Source organism: Hippopotamus amphibius, chromosome 3 (assembly GCF_030028045.1).
Source record: "Hippopotamus amphibius kiboko isolate mHipAmp2 chromosome 3, mHipAmp2.hap2, whole genome shotgun sequence".
Classification (NCBI taxonomy): Eukaryota; Metazoa; Chordata; class Mammalia; order Artiodactyla; family Hippopotamidae; genus Hippopotamus; species Hippopotamus amphibius.
In genome coordinates this window covers 67,799,988-67,814,715 of record NC_080188.1, presented here as the reverse complement: position 1 = coordinate 67,814,715, position 14,728 = coordinate 67,799,988, and the positions used below count along the sequence as shown (strand labels likewise).

The 14,728-nt window shown below is 36.7% G+C and overlaps 1 non-coding gene across 1 annotated transcript; it reads right to left on the bottom strand.

Moving 5' to 3' along the window:
• Positions 1 to 14,419: 14,419 nt before the first annotated feature.
• On the bottom strand, positions 14,420 to 14,492 carry TRNAD-AUC (transfer RNA aspartic acid (anticodon AUC)). The gene has a single exon. It is a non-coding gene; the product is annotated as a tRNA-Asp (tRNA).
• Between the last annotated feature and the right edge of the window lie 236 nt (positions 14,493 to 14,728).

The window sequence follows — 14,728 nt, the reverse complement described above, 5'->3', positions numbered from 1 at the left end:
ATTTCTAAAGCACTAATCTAATCACGTCCCTCCCCTGCTCATGTCCTTCACTGGCAACCCAGGATGAAGCTCTGTCACACAGCTCACACAAACCATGTTAATCAAAGTGTCCCTTCTCTTCGCATTAGATGCTCTGCCACACAGCATCATCTGCAGTTTGGGGGATGGTATGCTCTTTCTCACCTCCCAGAGCTGTGCACATCGTGTTGCCTATGCTAGGAACACTCTCCTTCACCACCCCTTCAGCGTCCAGGTCTCAGTTGTCTGATTTGATTCCCACAAATCTTGATAGGTGCTCTCTTGTATGTTTTTGGAGCTTCTTACATTTTCTCTAGTGCAGTGCTTAAACCTCTGAGGCTTCACAGTTTCTCTGAGGTTTTGAGGAGCTGTTTTTTGAACACTGTTATAACTCTGGCACACAGACAGGATTCAAATGTTTGTGAAATATGATACCTGAGTTGATTCTTGCCAGATGACTTGGAGCAATGTAGGTCTTAAAGATATCCAGCCTCCCAACCCTTTGCAATCTTGGTTAAGGCTTGGTTAAGACTTAGACCTGCAAACATCAACTTTGACTTGGAATCATCATTTTTAAAAGTTTCTAAAACCTTTGGGTGTTTGTGGACCATTTACTTTGTGTATGACTCACAGAAATCAACAAGTGTAAATATTTTCAAAAAATTATAAATAATAAAACTAAAGCATAACATGTTAACTTATTGTTAGTATTATTTAATAGTTTCATATCAGTAAGAAGGATGATACTTGTTTACTATCTTTCACTAAGGGATCTGCAGATACTTTGAGCCATTGGCTAGATTTCATATTCAGTTTATATTTCTCTTTGTTTTATTAAATTACAACATTCTCACTCACAATAAAAGGTTTGGAAGATAGCAAGTGTTTGGTGGATCTTTCACATGCTTATGGGGAGATTATGGTGAGACTTGTCAGCAAGCCCTTTCTCCACTCCATCAGCAACAAAACTAGAAACTCAAGCTTGGATATTTCGCCTTGGGAAATAGTGATGGAAGGATGATTAAATCCAATCTGGGTGAGTTCAGCTTCCAAAAGTATTTCTACTGAGTTTCTTTCTTTTCTTTTCTTTTTATAAATTTATTTATTTATTTATTGGCTGTGTTGGGTCTTCATTGCTGCACGGCCTTTCTCTAGTTGTGGTGAGCGGGGGCTACTCTTTATTGTGGTGCACTGGCTTCTCATTGTGGTGGCTTCTCTTGTTGCGGAGCATGGGCTTCCAGGTGCACGGGCTTCAGTAGTTGTGGCATGCAGGCTCAGCAATTGTGGCACAAGGGCTTAGTTGCTCCATGGCATGTGGGATCTTCCTGGACCAGGACCAGGGATCGAACCCGTGTCCCCTTCATTGGTAGGAGGATTCTTAACCACTGCGCCACCTAGGAAGTCTTCTTCTGCGTTTCTTAAACCAGCATTTTCCTAAAATTTTAAAAATATGTTCATTATGTATAATCAGTTTAGTTCTCCAATGTGTGAAGAAAATCATGCAAAATTGGAAAAGATTGAAACACTCAGCAATCAAACCATTTATGTCATAATTGAATCTTTTCAGGAAGTCTCAATAGCTTATGTTCAACATTAACATTATATGTCATCCCTGAAGTGATAATTTTATGCTATTAATATGTTGATAATATTATACATATAATAGTCAAACAAGTCACTTGAAATCATAGCGTAGTCCTTACTAAGGTGACATATATCCCTGACAGTTTCAGTTTATGTCTGTTCTCCCAATAAAACTGTTAAAAGTGCCTCCTTTCATTCTCAGAATTGTCCTTGATCAGACAATACACTAGACGGTCTCCTAGTGCTTCCTGGCATTAATAGGGTTATGAATGTAGAAATGTTTCTATACATGGTCTCATGTGAGTAATTTTGAGTAAAATTATGTTTCTGTATATGGCCTCATGAGTATTTCTTCATATGACAGTGTGGAAACGTGGACTTTTTTTTGTCACTGCCTACCTTTTTTCCCGCACAGCATGCTGAACAGTTTTTACCATTAGTGGATATAATTTGATCACATTTTTACTTGCCATTATTTCCTTCAACTCAAAATCAAGGTCAGGAGTCAGCATTGAATGTCAATGAGTGAGTAAAGCAATGTGGGGTCAGGTTATCAGGAGCAAATTCTGTTAACCCCTTCCTGGATGTCTCCACCTGTCAACACTGACCCACTTCATATCACTTCTCACATAGGAATTTTCAATGAATGAAAAATCTCTATAGAAGCATGAATTTCAGTAATAAGTGGAACAAATACCCTCAAGCACTTCTCCCTCATAGATGGACAGCACATGTACTAAGTATGAATTCATACTCAGCCCATCAGTGGTTCCATCCAGCTGAAAAGAACATGCGTGCACACACGCGTGCATGTGCGTGCACACACACACTATGAACCTGTGACAGTGCTTCCACATCATACATGATTGTCATTGTGTGACATCCAATGGTTCCATTTGATGAAGGGATTTTATCTAATAACTCATGCTGTTTCCTCTAAAGCACTATATTTTTATCTACAAAAGCTTTATAAACTTCTTAGTGACAGTATGGTCTGTGTCTAATTTTGCAATGAGGTGTAAAACTATGAATGATGTCTTAGTAATATTGGTGTATACTTTTAGTGAAAAAATATATCAGTTATCTCCTAAAATGCATTATTTAGGGCTTGTATTAGAAAAACTTCCTTAGTTTGCTGTAGAGGTCACTCTTCATTTGAAAATTATGGGGTAGTTCTGACGGCTTCATACAATTGTTTAACAAAATTTCAAAATACTGTATTAAGGAAGAGGGATAAATGGATTACAAGGCCAATAAATTTCAGTTTAATGTTTTCACCACAATGTAGTTCCTTTTTGCATTTTCTTTTTATGCTGCGTGTAGGAAACTATCTCATTTGCAGATTACCTTGAACCAGAGCAAATAAATTCATATTCTGTATTCACACTGAATTTCTGATTACCATTTACAATTATAACATTTTTATGAGTTTCTATACTTATAATACATTTTATCATTTTATTATTTTTTTAATTGAAGTATAGTTGATGTACAATATTGTAAAAGTTACAGGTATGCAGTATAGTAATTCACAATTTTTTAAAGTTATACTCCATTTACAGTTATTATGAAATATTGGCTATGGTCCTGTATTGTACAATATATCCTTGTAGCTTATTTTATACATGATAGTTTGTACCTTTTAATCTCTTATTTCTCTGTTGTCCCTCCCTCCTTCCCTCTCCCCACCGGTAACCACTAGTTCTCTAAATCTATGAGTCTATTTTGTTCTATTCACTAGTTTGTTTATTTTTTAAATTCCTCTTATAAGTTATATCATGCTTTGTATTTGTCCTTCTCTGTCTGACTTATTTCACTTAACATAATACCCTCCAAGTCCATCTTTGTTGTTGCAAATGGCAAAGTTTCATTCCTTTTTTTTAATGGCTGACTAATATTCCACTGTATGCATACCACATCTTCTTTATCCATTCGTCTGTTGATGGACACAGGTTTCTTCCATGTCTTGGCTATTGCAAATAGTGGTGCTATTAACATAGGGGTAGATGTATCTTTTCAAATTAGAGTTTTAATCTTTAATGGATATATGCCAGGAGTGGGATTTCTGGGTCAAATGGCAGCTCTATTTTTAGTTTTTTGAGGAACTTCCAGACTTTTTTCCATAGTAGCTGCACCAATTTATATTCCCACCAACAATGTAGGAGGGTTCCCTTTTCTCCACATCCTCATCAACATTTGTTATTTGTGGGTTTTTTTTTGTTTTGTTTTGTTTTATGATAGCCATTCTGACAGTGGTGAGATATCTCATTGTGGTTTTGATTTGCATTTCCCTGATGATTAGTGACGCTGAGCATCTTTTCTTGTTCTTGTTGGCCATCTACATGTCTTCTTTGAAGAAGTGTCTATTTAGGTCTTCTGCCCATTTTTTAAATTGGGTTGTTTGGTTTTTTGATGTTGGTTGTGTGAACTATTTGTATGTTATGGATATTAACCCCTTATTGCTCATATCATTTGCAAGTGTTTTCTCCCATTCAGTAGGTTGTCTTTCTGTTTTGTTGATGGTTTTCTTTGCTAAGCAAAGCTTTTAAGTTTAATTAGGCCCCATTTGTTAGTTTGCTTGTTTTATTTATTTTTTTACCTCTTTATTGGAACATACTTGCCTTACACTGTTGTGCCAGTTTTTGCTGTACAACAAAGTGAATCAGCTGTATTTATACACATATCCCCTCCATCCCATGACTCCATCCCATCCTCCCCATCCCAGCCTTCTAAGTCATCACCCACCATCAAGTTGATCTCCCTGTGTATGCAGCAGCTTCCCATTAGCTATCTGTTTTACATTTGGTAGTGTATATATGTCAATGCTACCGTCTCACTTCATCCCAGCTTCCCCTTCACCCCCCACCCTGTGTCCTCAAGTCCGTTCTCTACATCTGAGTCTTTATTCTTTCCCTGTTACTGGGTTCTTCAGTACCATTTTTTTTTAAGAGTCTATATATATGAGTTAGCATACAGTATTTGTTTTTCTCTTTCTGGCTTACTGCATTCTGTATGACAGACTCTAGGTCCATCCACCTCACTACAAATATCTCAATTTCATTCCTTTTTATGGCTGAATAATATTCCATTGTATATATGTGCCACATCTTCTTTATTCATTCATCTGTTGATGGGCATTTAGGTTGCTTCCATGTCCTGGCTATTGTAAGTAGTGCTGCAGTGAACATTGTGGTACATGTTTCTTTTTGGATTATGGTTTTCTCAGAGTATGTACCCAGTAGTGGGATTGCTGGGTCATATGGCATTTACATTTTTAGTTTTTTAAGGAATCTCCATATTGTTTTCCATAGTGGCTGTACCAATTTACATTTCCACCAACAGTTCCCTTTTCTCTGCACCGTCTCCAGCATTTATTGTTTCTAGATTTTTTGATGATGGCCATTGTGACGGGTGTGAGGTGATACCTCATTGTGGCTTTGACTTGCATTTCTCTGATGATTAGTGATGTTGAACATCTTTTCATGTGTTTGTTGGCCATCTGCATGTCTTCTTTGGGGAAATGTCTATTTAGGTATTCTGCCCATTTTTGAATTGGGTTTTTTGCTTTTTTAATATTGAGCTGCTTGTATATTTTGGAGATTAATCCTTTGTCATTTGCTTCATTGGCATATATTTTTTCCCATTCTGAGGTTGGTCTTCTTGCCTTATCTATGGTTTCTTTTGCTGTGCAAAAGCTTTTAAGTTTCATGAGGTCCCATTTGATTATTTCTGATTTTATTTCCATTATTCTAGGAGGTGGGTCAAAAAGAATCTTGCTTTGATGTATGTCACAGAGTGTTGTGCATATGTTTTCCTCTAAGTTTTATAGTGTCTGGCCTTACATTAGCTCTTTAATCCATTTGGAGTTTATTTTTGTGTATGGTGTTAGGAAGTGTCTAATTTCATTCTTTTACATGTAGCTGTCCAATTTTCCCAACTCCATTTATTGAAGAGGCTGTCTTTTCTCTATTGTACATTCTTGCCTCCTTTGTCAAAGATAAGGTGCCCATATGTGTGTGAGTTTATTTCTGGGCTCTCTATTCTGTTCTATTGACCTGTATTTCTGTTTTTCTGCCAGTACCATGCTGTCTTGATCACTGTAGCCTTGTAGTGTACTTTGCAGTCAGGGAGCCTGATTCCTCCAGCTCCATCTTTCCTTCTCAAGATTGCTTTGGTCTTTGCATTTCCATACAAATTATAAAATTTCTTGTTCCAATTCTGTGAAAAATGCCATTGGTAATTTGATCGGGATTGCATTGAATCTGTAAATGGCTTTGGGTAGTACAGTCATTTTCACGATGTTGATTCTTCCAATCCAGGAACATGGTATGTCCCTCCATCTGTTTGTATCATCTTTGATTTCTTTCATCAGTGTCTTATAGTTGTCTGCATACAGATCTTTTGCCTCCTTAGGCAGGTTTATTCCTAGGTATTTTATTCTTTTTGTTGCAGTGGTAAATGGGAGAGCTTCCTTAATTTCTCTTTCTGCTCTTCTGTTGTTAGTGTATAGGAATGCAAGAGATTTCTGTGCATTAATTTTGTATCCTGCTACTTTACTAAACTCATCAATTAGTGCTAGCAGTTTTCTGGTAGAGTCTTTAGGGTTTTCTATATATAATATCATGTCGTCTGCAAAGAGTGACAATTTTACTTCTTCTTTTCCAATTTGGATTCCTTTTATTTGTTTTTCTTCTCTGATTGCTGTGGCTAAAACTTCCAAAATTATGTTGAATAATAATAGTGAGAGTGGACACCTTTGTCTTGTTCCTGTTCTTAGAGGCAATGCTTTCAGTTTTTCCCCACTGAGAATGATGTTGGCTTTTGGTTTTTCATATATGGCTTTTATTATGTTGAGGTAACTTCCTTCTATGCCACTTTCTGGAGAGTTTTTATCATAAATGGATGTTGAACTTTGTCAAAAGCTTTTTCTGCATCTATTGAAATGATCATATGGTTTTAATCCATCAATTTGTTAATATGATGTATCACATTGATTGATTTGCATATATTGAAGAATCCTTGCATCCCAGGGATAAACCCCACTTGATCATGGTGTATGATCTTTTTAATGTGCTGTTGGATTCTGCTTGCTAGTATTTTGTTGAGGATTTTTGCATCTATCTTCATCAGTGATATTGGCCTGTAATTTTCTTTTTTTGTGACATCTTTGCCTGGTTTTGGTATCAGGGTGATGGTGGCCTCATAGATTGAGTTTGGGAGTGCTCCTCCTTCTGCAATATTTTGGAAGAGTTTGAGAAGGATAGGTGTTAGCTCTTCTCTAAATGTTTGATAGAATTTGCCCGTGAAGCCACCTGGCCCTGGGCTTTTGTTTGTTGGGAGATTTTTAATCACTGCCTCAATTTCCGTACTTGTGATTGGTCTGTTCATATTTTCTACTTCTTCCTGGTTCAGTCTTGGAAGATTGTAGTTTTCTAAAACTTTATCCATTTCATCCAGGTTATCCAATTGATTGGCATATAGTTGCTTGTAGTAGTCTCTCATGATCTTTTGTATTTCTGTGGTGTCGGTTGTTACTTCTCCTTTTTCATTTCTAATTCTGTTGATTTGCATCTTCTCCCTTTTTTTCCTGATGAGCCTGGCTAATGTTTTATCATGTTGTTTATCTTCTCAAAGAACCAGCTTTTAGTTTTATTGATCTTTGCTATTGTTTCCTCCCTTTCTTTTTCATTTATTTCTGATCTGATCTTTATGATTTCTTCTGCTCACTTTGGGGTTTTTTTTTTGTTGTTGTTGTTCTTTCTCTAATTGTTTTAGGTATAAGGTTAGGTTGTTTATTTGAGATTTTTCTTGTTTCTTGAGGTAGGATTGTACTGCTATAAACTTCCCTCTTAGAACTGCTTTTGCTGCATCCCATAGGTTTTGGGTCATCGTGTTTGCATTGTCATATGTTTCTAGGTATTTTTCAATTTCCTCTTTGATTTCTACAGTGACTTCTTGATTGTTTAATAGCATATTGTTTAGCCTCCATGTGTTTGTGTTTTTTACAATGTTTTTCCTGTAATTGATATCTAGTCTCATGGCATTGTGGTCAGAGAAGATGCTTGGTATGATTTCAGTTTTCTTGAATTTACCAAGGCTTGATTTGTGACCCAAGATATGATCTATCCTGGAGAATGTTCCATGTGCACTTGAGAAGAAAGTGTATTCTGTTGTTTTTGGGTGGAATGTCCTATAAATATCAATTAAGTCGAGATGGCCTAATGTGTCATTTAAAGCTTCTGTATCCTTATTTATTTTCTGTTTGGATGATCTGTCCATTGGTGTAAGTGGGGTGTTAAAGTCTCCTACTATTATTGTGTTTCTGTTGATTTCCCCTTTTATGGCTGTTCGCATTTGCCTTGTGTATTGAGGTGTTCCTATGTTGGGTGGATAGATGTTTACAGTTGTTATATCTTCTTCTTGGACTGATCCCTTGGTCATTATATAGTGTCCTTCCTTGTCTCTTGTAATTGTCTTTATTTAATGTCTAATTTGTCTGATATGAGTATTGCTACTCCAGCTTTCTTTTGACTTCCATTTGCATGGAATATGTTTTTCCATCCCCTCACTTTCAGTCTGTATGTGTCCCTAGGTCTGAAGTAGGTTTCTTGTAGATAACATATATAAGGGTCTTGTTTTTGTATCAATTCATGCAGTCTGTGTCTTTTGGTAGGAACATTTAATCCATTTACATTTAAGGTAATTATTTATATGTGTTTGTATTACTATTATCTTAACTGTTTTGGGTTTGTTTTTGTAGGTCTTTTCCTTCTCTTGTGTTCACTGCCTAGAGAAATTCCTTTAGCAATTGTTGTAAGGCCAGTTTGGTGGTGCTAAATTCTCTTAACTTTTGCTTGTCTGTAAAGCTTTTAATTTCTCCATCAAATCTGAATGAGATTCTTGCTGGGTAGAGTATTCTTGGGTGTAGTTTTTTCTCTTTCAAGACTTTTAAAGTATATCCTGCCACTCCCTTCTGGCCTGCAGAGTTTCTGCAGAAAGATCAGCTGTTATCCTTATGAGTTTTCTCTTATATGTTATTTGTTGCTTTTCTCTTGCTGCTTTTAATATTTTTTCTTTGTGTTTAATTTTTGTTAGTTTAATTAATATGTGCCTCGGTGTGTTTCTCCTTGGGTTTATTCTGTATGGGTTTCTCTGCGCTTCTTGCACTTGGTTAATTATTTCCTTTCCCATGTTGGGGAATTTTTCCACTATAACCTCTTCAAATATTTTCTCAGACCTTTTCTTTTTTTCTTCTTCTTCTGGGATGCCTATGATTTGAATGTTGGTGCACTTAATGTTGTTCCCAAGGTCTCTGAGACTGTCTTCCATTCTTTTTATTCTCTTTTCTTTTTCCTGGTCTGTCACAGTTATTTCTCCCATTCTATCTTCCAACTCACTTACTCATTCTTCTGCCTCAGTTATTCTGCTGTTTATACCATCTAGAGTATTTTTTATTTCAGTTGTGTTGTTCATTACTGTTTGCTTGCTCTTTAATTCTTCTAGGTCCTTATTAAATGTTTATAGTATTTTCTCTATTTTGTTTTTGAGATTTTGGATCATCTTTACTGTCATTACTCTGAATTCTTTTTCAGGCAATTTCTGTATTTCCTCTTCATTTGTTTGGTCTTGTGGGTTTTTATCTTGCTCCTTTGCCTGCATGGTGTTTCTTTGTTTTCTCATTTTGTCTGACTTATAGTATTTGCTGTCTCCTTTCCCTATGATGCCTAGTAGTAATTCCTCTTGTCTCTGTTCTGTTTGCCTTGAGGTATCCAGCACTGGAGCTTGCTGGCCTTTCGTTGGATTTGGATCTTAAGGTTGAGAATGTGACCTCTGAGAGAGCACTTGCTGATTAATATTCCATGGGGTTGGGAATTATCTGGTGGTGTCCAATGTCCTGGGCTCAGCTCTGCTGCCTCAGAGGTACAGGTTTGACCCCTGGCTGGGACACTAAGACCCTGGAAACTGCACAGCATGGAGGAAAAGGAGGTAGAAGGAGAGAAAAGAAAAAAAGGAAGAAGGGGAAAGGACAGACAAATCCCCAAGACTCGTGGTAAAAGCAATGCTAATCAGTCAAATTGACACAAGAAAATGTGCACACTTGCACTTGTAGAAAGAGAACAAGAGATAACAAAGAAAAGAGAAAGAAACACTCATCTCTTCAGGTGATCCACAGATGCAAGGTCTCTGAAACTTATTATGGGTATTGAATCTACTCCTCCTGTGGCTGTTTCCCTTTCTCTTCTTTGGTCCTGCTGTCCTCGGGGATCAGTTTTGGTTTTGGTCCCTCCTTTGTGCATGGGCTGCTCTTAGGAGTTGGTTCCCTGCCTCTCTGCCTCATGTTTTTCCTCCTCAAAGTCCATTCCTGTAGGGGGCTGTGTGCAGAGGCCTTACACCTAACATGTGGGATTAGAGTTCCCAGGGCAGAACCACTGTGTGGACACCTCAGCTCAGTGCTCCAGACACTGTGATTTAAGATGGCAGAGGCAGCAGCAGTGTAGGGCCAGATCCAGAGACATCTGCCAGCTCCATTTATTTATTTTTGCCTTTCTTTCCTCTGCTTTAGGAGACTGATCCAAAAAAATATTGCTATGATTTATGTCAAAGAGTGTGCTGCCTATGTTTTCTTCTAGGAATTTTACAGTCTCTGGTCTTACATTTTGGTGTTTAATCCATTTTGAGTTTACTTTTATATGTGGTGTTATAGAATGTTCTAATTTCATTCTTTTACATGTAGCTGTCCAGTTTTCCTAGCACCATTTATTGAAGAGATTATCTTTTCTCCATTGAATGTTCTTGCCGCCTTTGTTAATTGACCATAAGTGTATGAGTTATTTCTGGGCTCTGTATTCTGTTCTGTTGATCTCCATGTCTGTTTTTGTGCCAGTACCATACTGTTTTGATTACTGTAGCTTTGTAGTATAGTCTGAAATCACAGAGCATGATTTTTTTCAGCTCCGTTCTTCTCTCTCAAGATTGTTTTGGCTATTCAGGGTTATTTGATCATTATTTTATATTTTAGAAATTCTGGAATTTAAGTCTCTGGTCCACTTTTATCAGTTAGAGAAATATTAAAAACAGTAGTAATGTTAGATATGAGCTGACTCTTCTGATAAAGCATAATGCAAGTTTTAAGAAAGAATTGGTTTTTGAGACTGTAAGAACAATTCTGTGAAAAATCGCAATTTTTATTTCAAATTTGTGAAATGTACATTGAATCAAAATCTCTTTGCTTGTCCCTGTGAAACTGCCAGGGGACTAGCGCTGTTCTGAGAACACATTTTTTAGAACAATGCCTCAAAGGTGATCCACCAATTGTGTCTATATTTACCTCTGCTGACAGGAAAGGCTTAAAAACTACATGACTGAAAGTTATTTTCCTGAGTGTTATGTTAAAATACTATTTTACTATAGAGAAAGTCATGTTCTCAAGTGTGGATATTTAGGAAGTCAGGAAAGATTGTCTGAGTTTCCTTGGTTACAACAGTGTTGCTTCACAATCTTTGCAGCCTGGAGGCTCTCTCTACATTGCAAGAACAGAGAATGCTCTACCAATCGGGCAGTGATTTTAGTCACCAATAGCAACCAAGGGACACATGAAGAGCAGAAATCTATGAGGTGTGACTACACAGTAGTGACACTGGTTTTGCAAAGCTGTACATGAAAACTAATCTCCTTATGTTAATGATTTGTTTATTCATTCACATAGTGATCCTTCAGTGAAAGTGTATTGAATGACTATTTTTCTTGAGTCAGACATACTACAGTCTTTGCCTTTACCCTCTCCATCTTACCCTATTTACCTCATCAGTTAAGTTTTTGAACAAGGTTTTGTGTCTCAGGTTTTAAGCCCCCTGCCTTTTTTTTAAATGAAGGTATAAGTTACATACAGTATATGTACAGATTTTAAATGCACTATTTGAGTAGTTTTGGCAAATTGATATCAAGAGGCAGAACAATTCTAGAAATTAAGTTTTGAATTATAATTGTATTTCTAGCATGAAAAGGCCTTTTTTGAATCATTTAATATCTACCTGGTCATATTTTTAGGTTTCATATTTTTAGTCATTAGACATGACTGAAGAGAGAATTATTGAAGTTGAAGACAGATTTGAAGAAGTTACCTAGAATGTAGCATGCACACACAAAGAAATGGATGGTAGTAGAGAGTGATTAGGCGATATTGAGGCTGTGTATCCAGAACATACAAAGAACTCAAAAAGTCAATAGTAAAAAGACAACTCAACCTAAAAATGGAGAAAATATTTAAATAGGCATTCCCCAAGGAGATGTACAAAGTAGCCCATAAGCCACATGAAAACAGGCTCAACATCATTTATCATTAGGGAAACGCACATTATAATCACAGTAAGATATAATTTCTCCCACACTAGAATGGCTATAATAAGAAAGATGAGAATATCAAGTACTGGGGAGGATGTGGAGACGTGGGAACCCTAGTGCAATGCTAGTGGGAATGAAAATGGTGTAGCCACTGTGAAAAAATATTTGGTAATTTCTCAAAAAATTTAAACATGGAGTTACCCCATAGCCCAACATACATGCTCCTAGGTATACACTCAAGGAAAATAAAAATGTGTAAGTCCTCACAAAAACTTACATATGAGTATTTATAGCAGCAGACTATTTACAATAGCAAAATGGAAACAACCCAAATGTTCATCACTGATGAATGGATAAACAAAATATAGTATTTCCATACAGTGGAATATTATTTGGCCATAAAAAGCATGGAGTACTTATACATGCTACAGCACAGCTAAACCTCAAAAACATTATGCTAAGTGAAAGAAGCCAGTCACAAAAGACCTTGTATTGTATGAGTCCATTTACATGAAATGTCCAGAATAGGCAAAGCTGTTAAAAAAAAAAGGTAGATTAGGGACTTCCCTGGCGGTCCAGTGGTTAAGACTCTGTGCTTCAACTGCAGGGGGCATGAGTTTGATCCCTGGTTGGGGAACTAAGATCCTGCATGCTGTGCAGCTGAAAAAAAAAAGATAACAAAAAATGTAGATTAGCGGTTGCCTAGCTCTGTACTGGTGTTGGAGAGTGAGGAAGAAAGGGGAGTGACTGCTAATGAGTAAAAGATTTCTTTTGGCGGTGATACAGATGGTCTAAAATTAGACTGTGGTGATAGTTGGGCAACTCTGAGACTGTACTAAAATTCATTGTATTATAAGCTTCAAATGGGTGAATCTTACATATCTCAATATAGCTGTTTAAAAAACCCAATAGGCAAAACAGTGGAAGAAATCTAGGGGAGGTTTTGTTTTTCCCCTCAAGGTAAGAAAGAATATCTTTAATAAGATTCCCAAAGTGCAAACCATAAAGGAAATGATTGCTAGAATCAACTACAGTGATAAATCTAACTGCCTCAAAATACTAACTTCTGTTTATCAAAACATACCATAAAGGAAGTGAAGAGACAAGCCACAATCTTGGAGAAGACGAATGTAGCTAAGTCTGTGGTAATATTAAAACGTGTAACCGCTTTTGAAAGGAATTTGGTATTTATAGTACCTCTGACCATACATTTTTCCACCATCCTTCCTAGGCCCGGAATTGATTTTGCTTGTCCACAGTCTGGTGACTACCACCAAATTGCACTGCAGTTATATATATAGGTATATGGCAAGAAGTTACTGGGGGTGTAGTAAAAAAAAGTACCTGGAACTCAGATGTTAGATCTAGGTGACTTGGCTTGCTAAAAGTTTTTTTAACCATGAGGTTCTCATGACCTCAGAGACCTTACCATGGACAAGCTGAAGGCCATTGCCACCAGCCTGAGCATGCCTCTTATAAGGGAGTAGGGAGACTCCAACAGAATGCTCTCTGAACAGCCCCAGCTTAACCTGCTTTGGAATTTCTTATTAAAATATTCCTTTCAGCTTTTGGCAGTAAAATGTCATTTGCATGAGATTTATGAATTAGAGTGTTCATTGCCACCAAGCCTCTGCCATTTGGGATAGTTATACCATCTTATACTCCTGCCAGTACTAAAAAATTTCTGGTTGCTTCACAATCTTGCTAAGACCTTGGCATTGTCAGAGCTTGACATTTTATCCATCTGTGAGAATACTTGAAAAACATCACATGTTGATTCCATCTGTGGCATATATTCTTTTTTTTTTTTTTATTCTTGATATATGCCTGCCCTTGGTATATGTCCAAGAAATTTTTGGACATGGGCACCAGGGGAGAATAATATTCATAGCAGCATTGTTTATAAAGTAAAAGACTACAAATCACCAAAATGTCCAATGAATGGAGAAAAGAAAAAATATTTTTTCACCTATTCACACATGGAATACAATACAGTAGGAAAGGCAATTGAATGATAGCTAAAAATTTCATTGTGGATTTACCTTATAAATATAATGTTGATGAAAAAAGCATGTCCCAGAAAAAGAACTACAACACAGTTAGCTATATATAAAGGTCAAAATCTTTTAAACTTTATTATCTATAAATAATAAATAGATACATACATATGTGGTAAAACTAAAGTTAAGCAAGAGCAGAAATAGTGCCAATTTCAGGAGAGTAGGAAGGTAATTACCTTTTGGAGGAAGGAAGGCAATTTGACTGTAAAGGGGTACGCTGGGCCTAATGAAGGCATTGCTTTTGTTTTATTAAGTTGAGCATCACAGGTATTTGTTTCATTATTATTTATACTATGTAAATATATTAAACATATATTCTCATATATGAACACTTCATTATAAAATTTTTAAATAAATTGATGAAAATATACGACTTTTTTTTTTTTTCCTGCACTGCACGGCTTACAGGGTCTTAGTTCCCTGACCAGGGATTGAACCTAGGACATCTGCAGTGATAGTGCACAGTCCTAACCACTGGACCACCAGCGAATTGCCTGACATGTTTACATAAAACAAAAAGTATCCCCAAACTGTATAAACATATGTAAATATACATGAAAAATATTAATTATTCAATAACTTAGGAGTTATTCGTGTACAAAACAGGCAACCTGGTTAAAGCTTAGAGAGGGATGAGAATGCCCGCTAAGCACATGCTCTGTGTAACTCCTGAGCCATGTCCAGTACAATTTGGTACTAAGCTGTCTTCATGTTAGACCATTTAG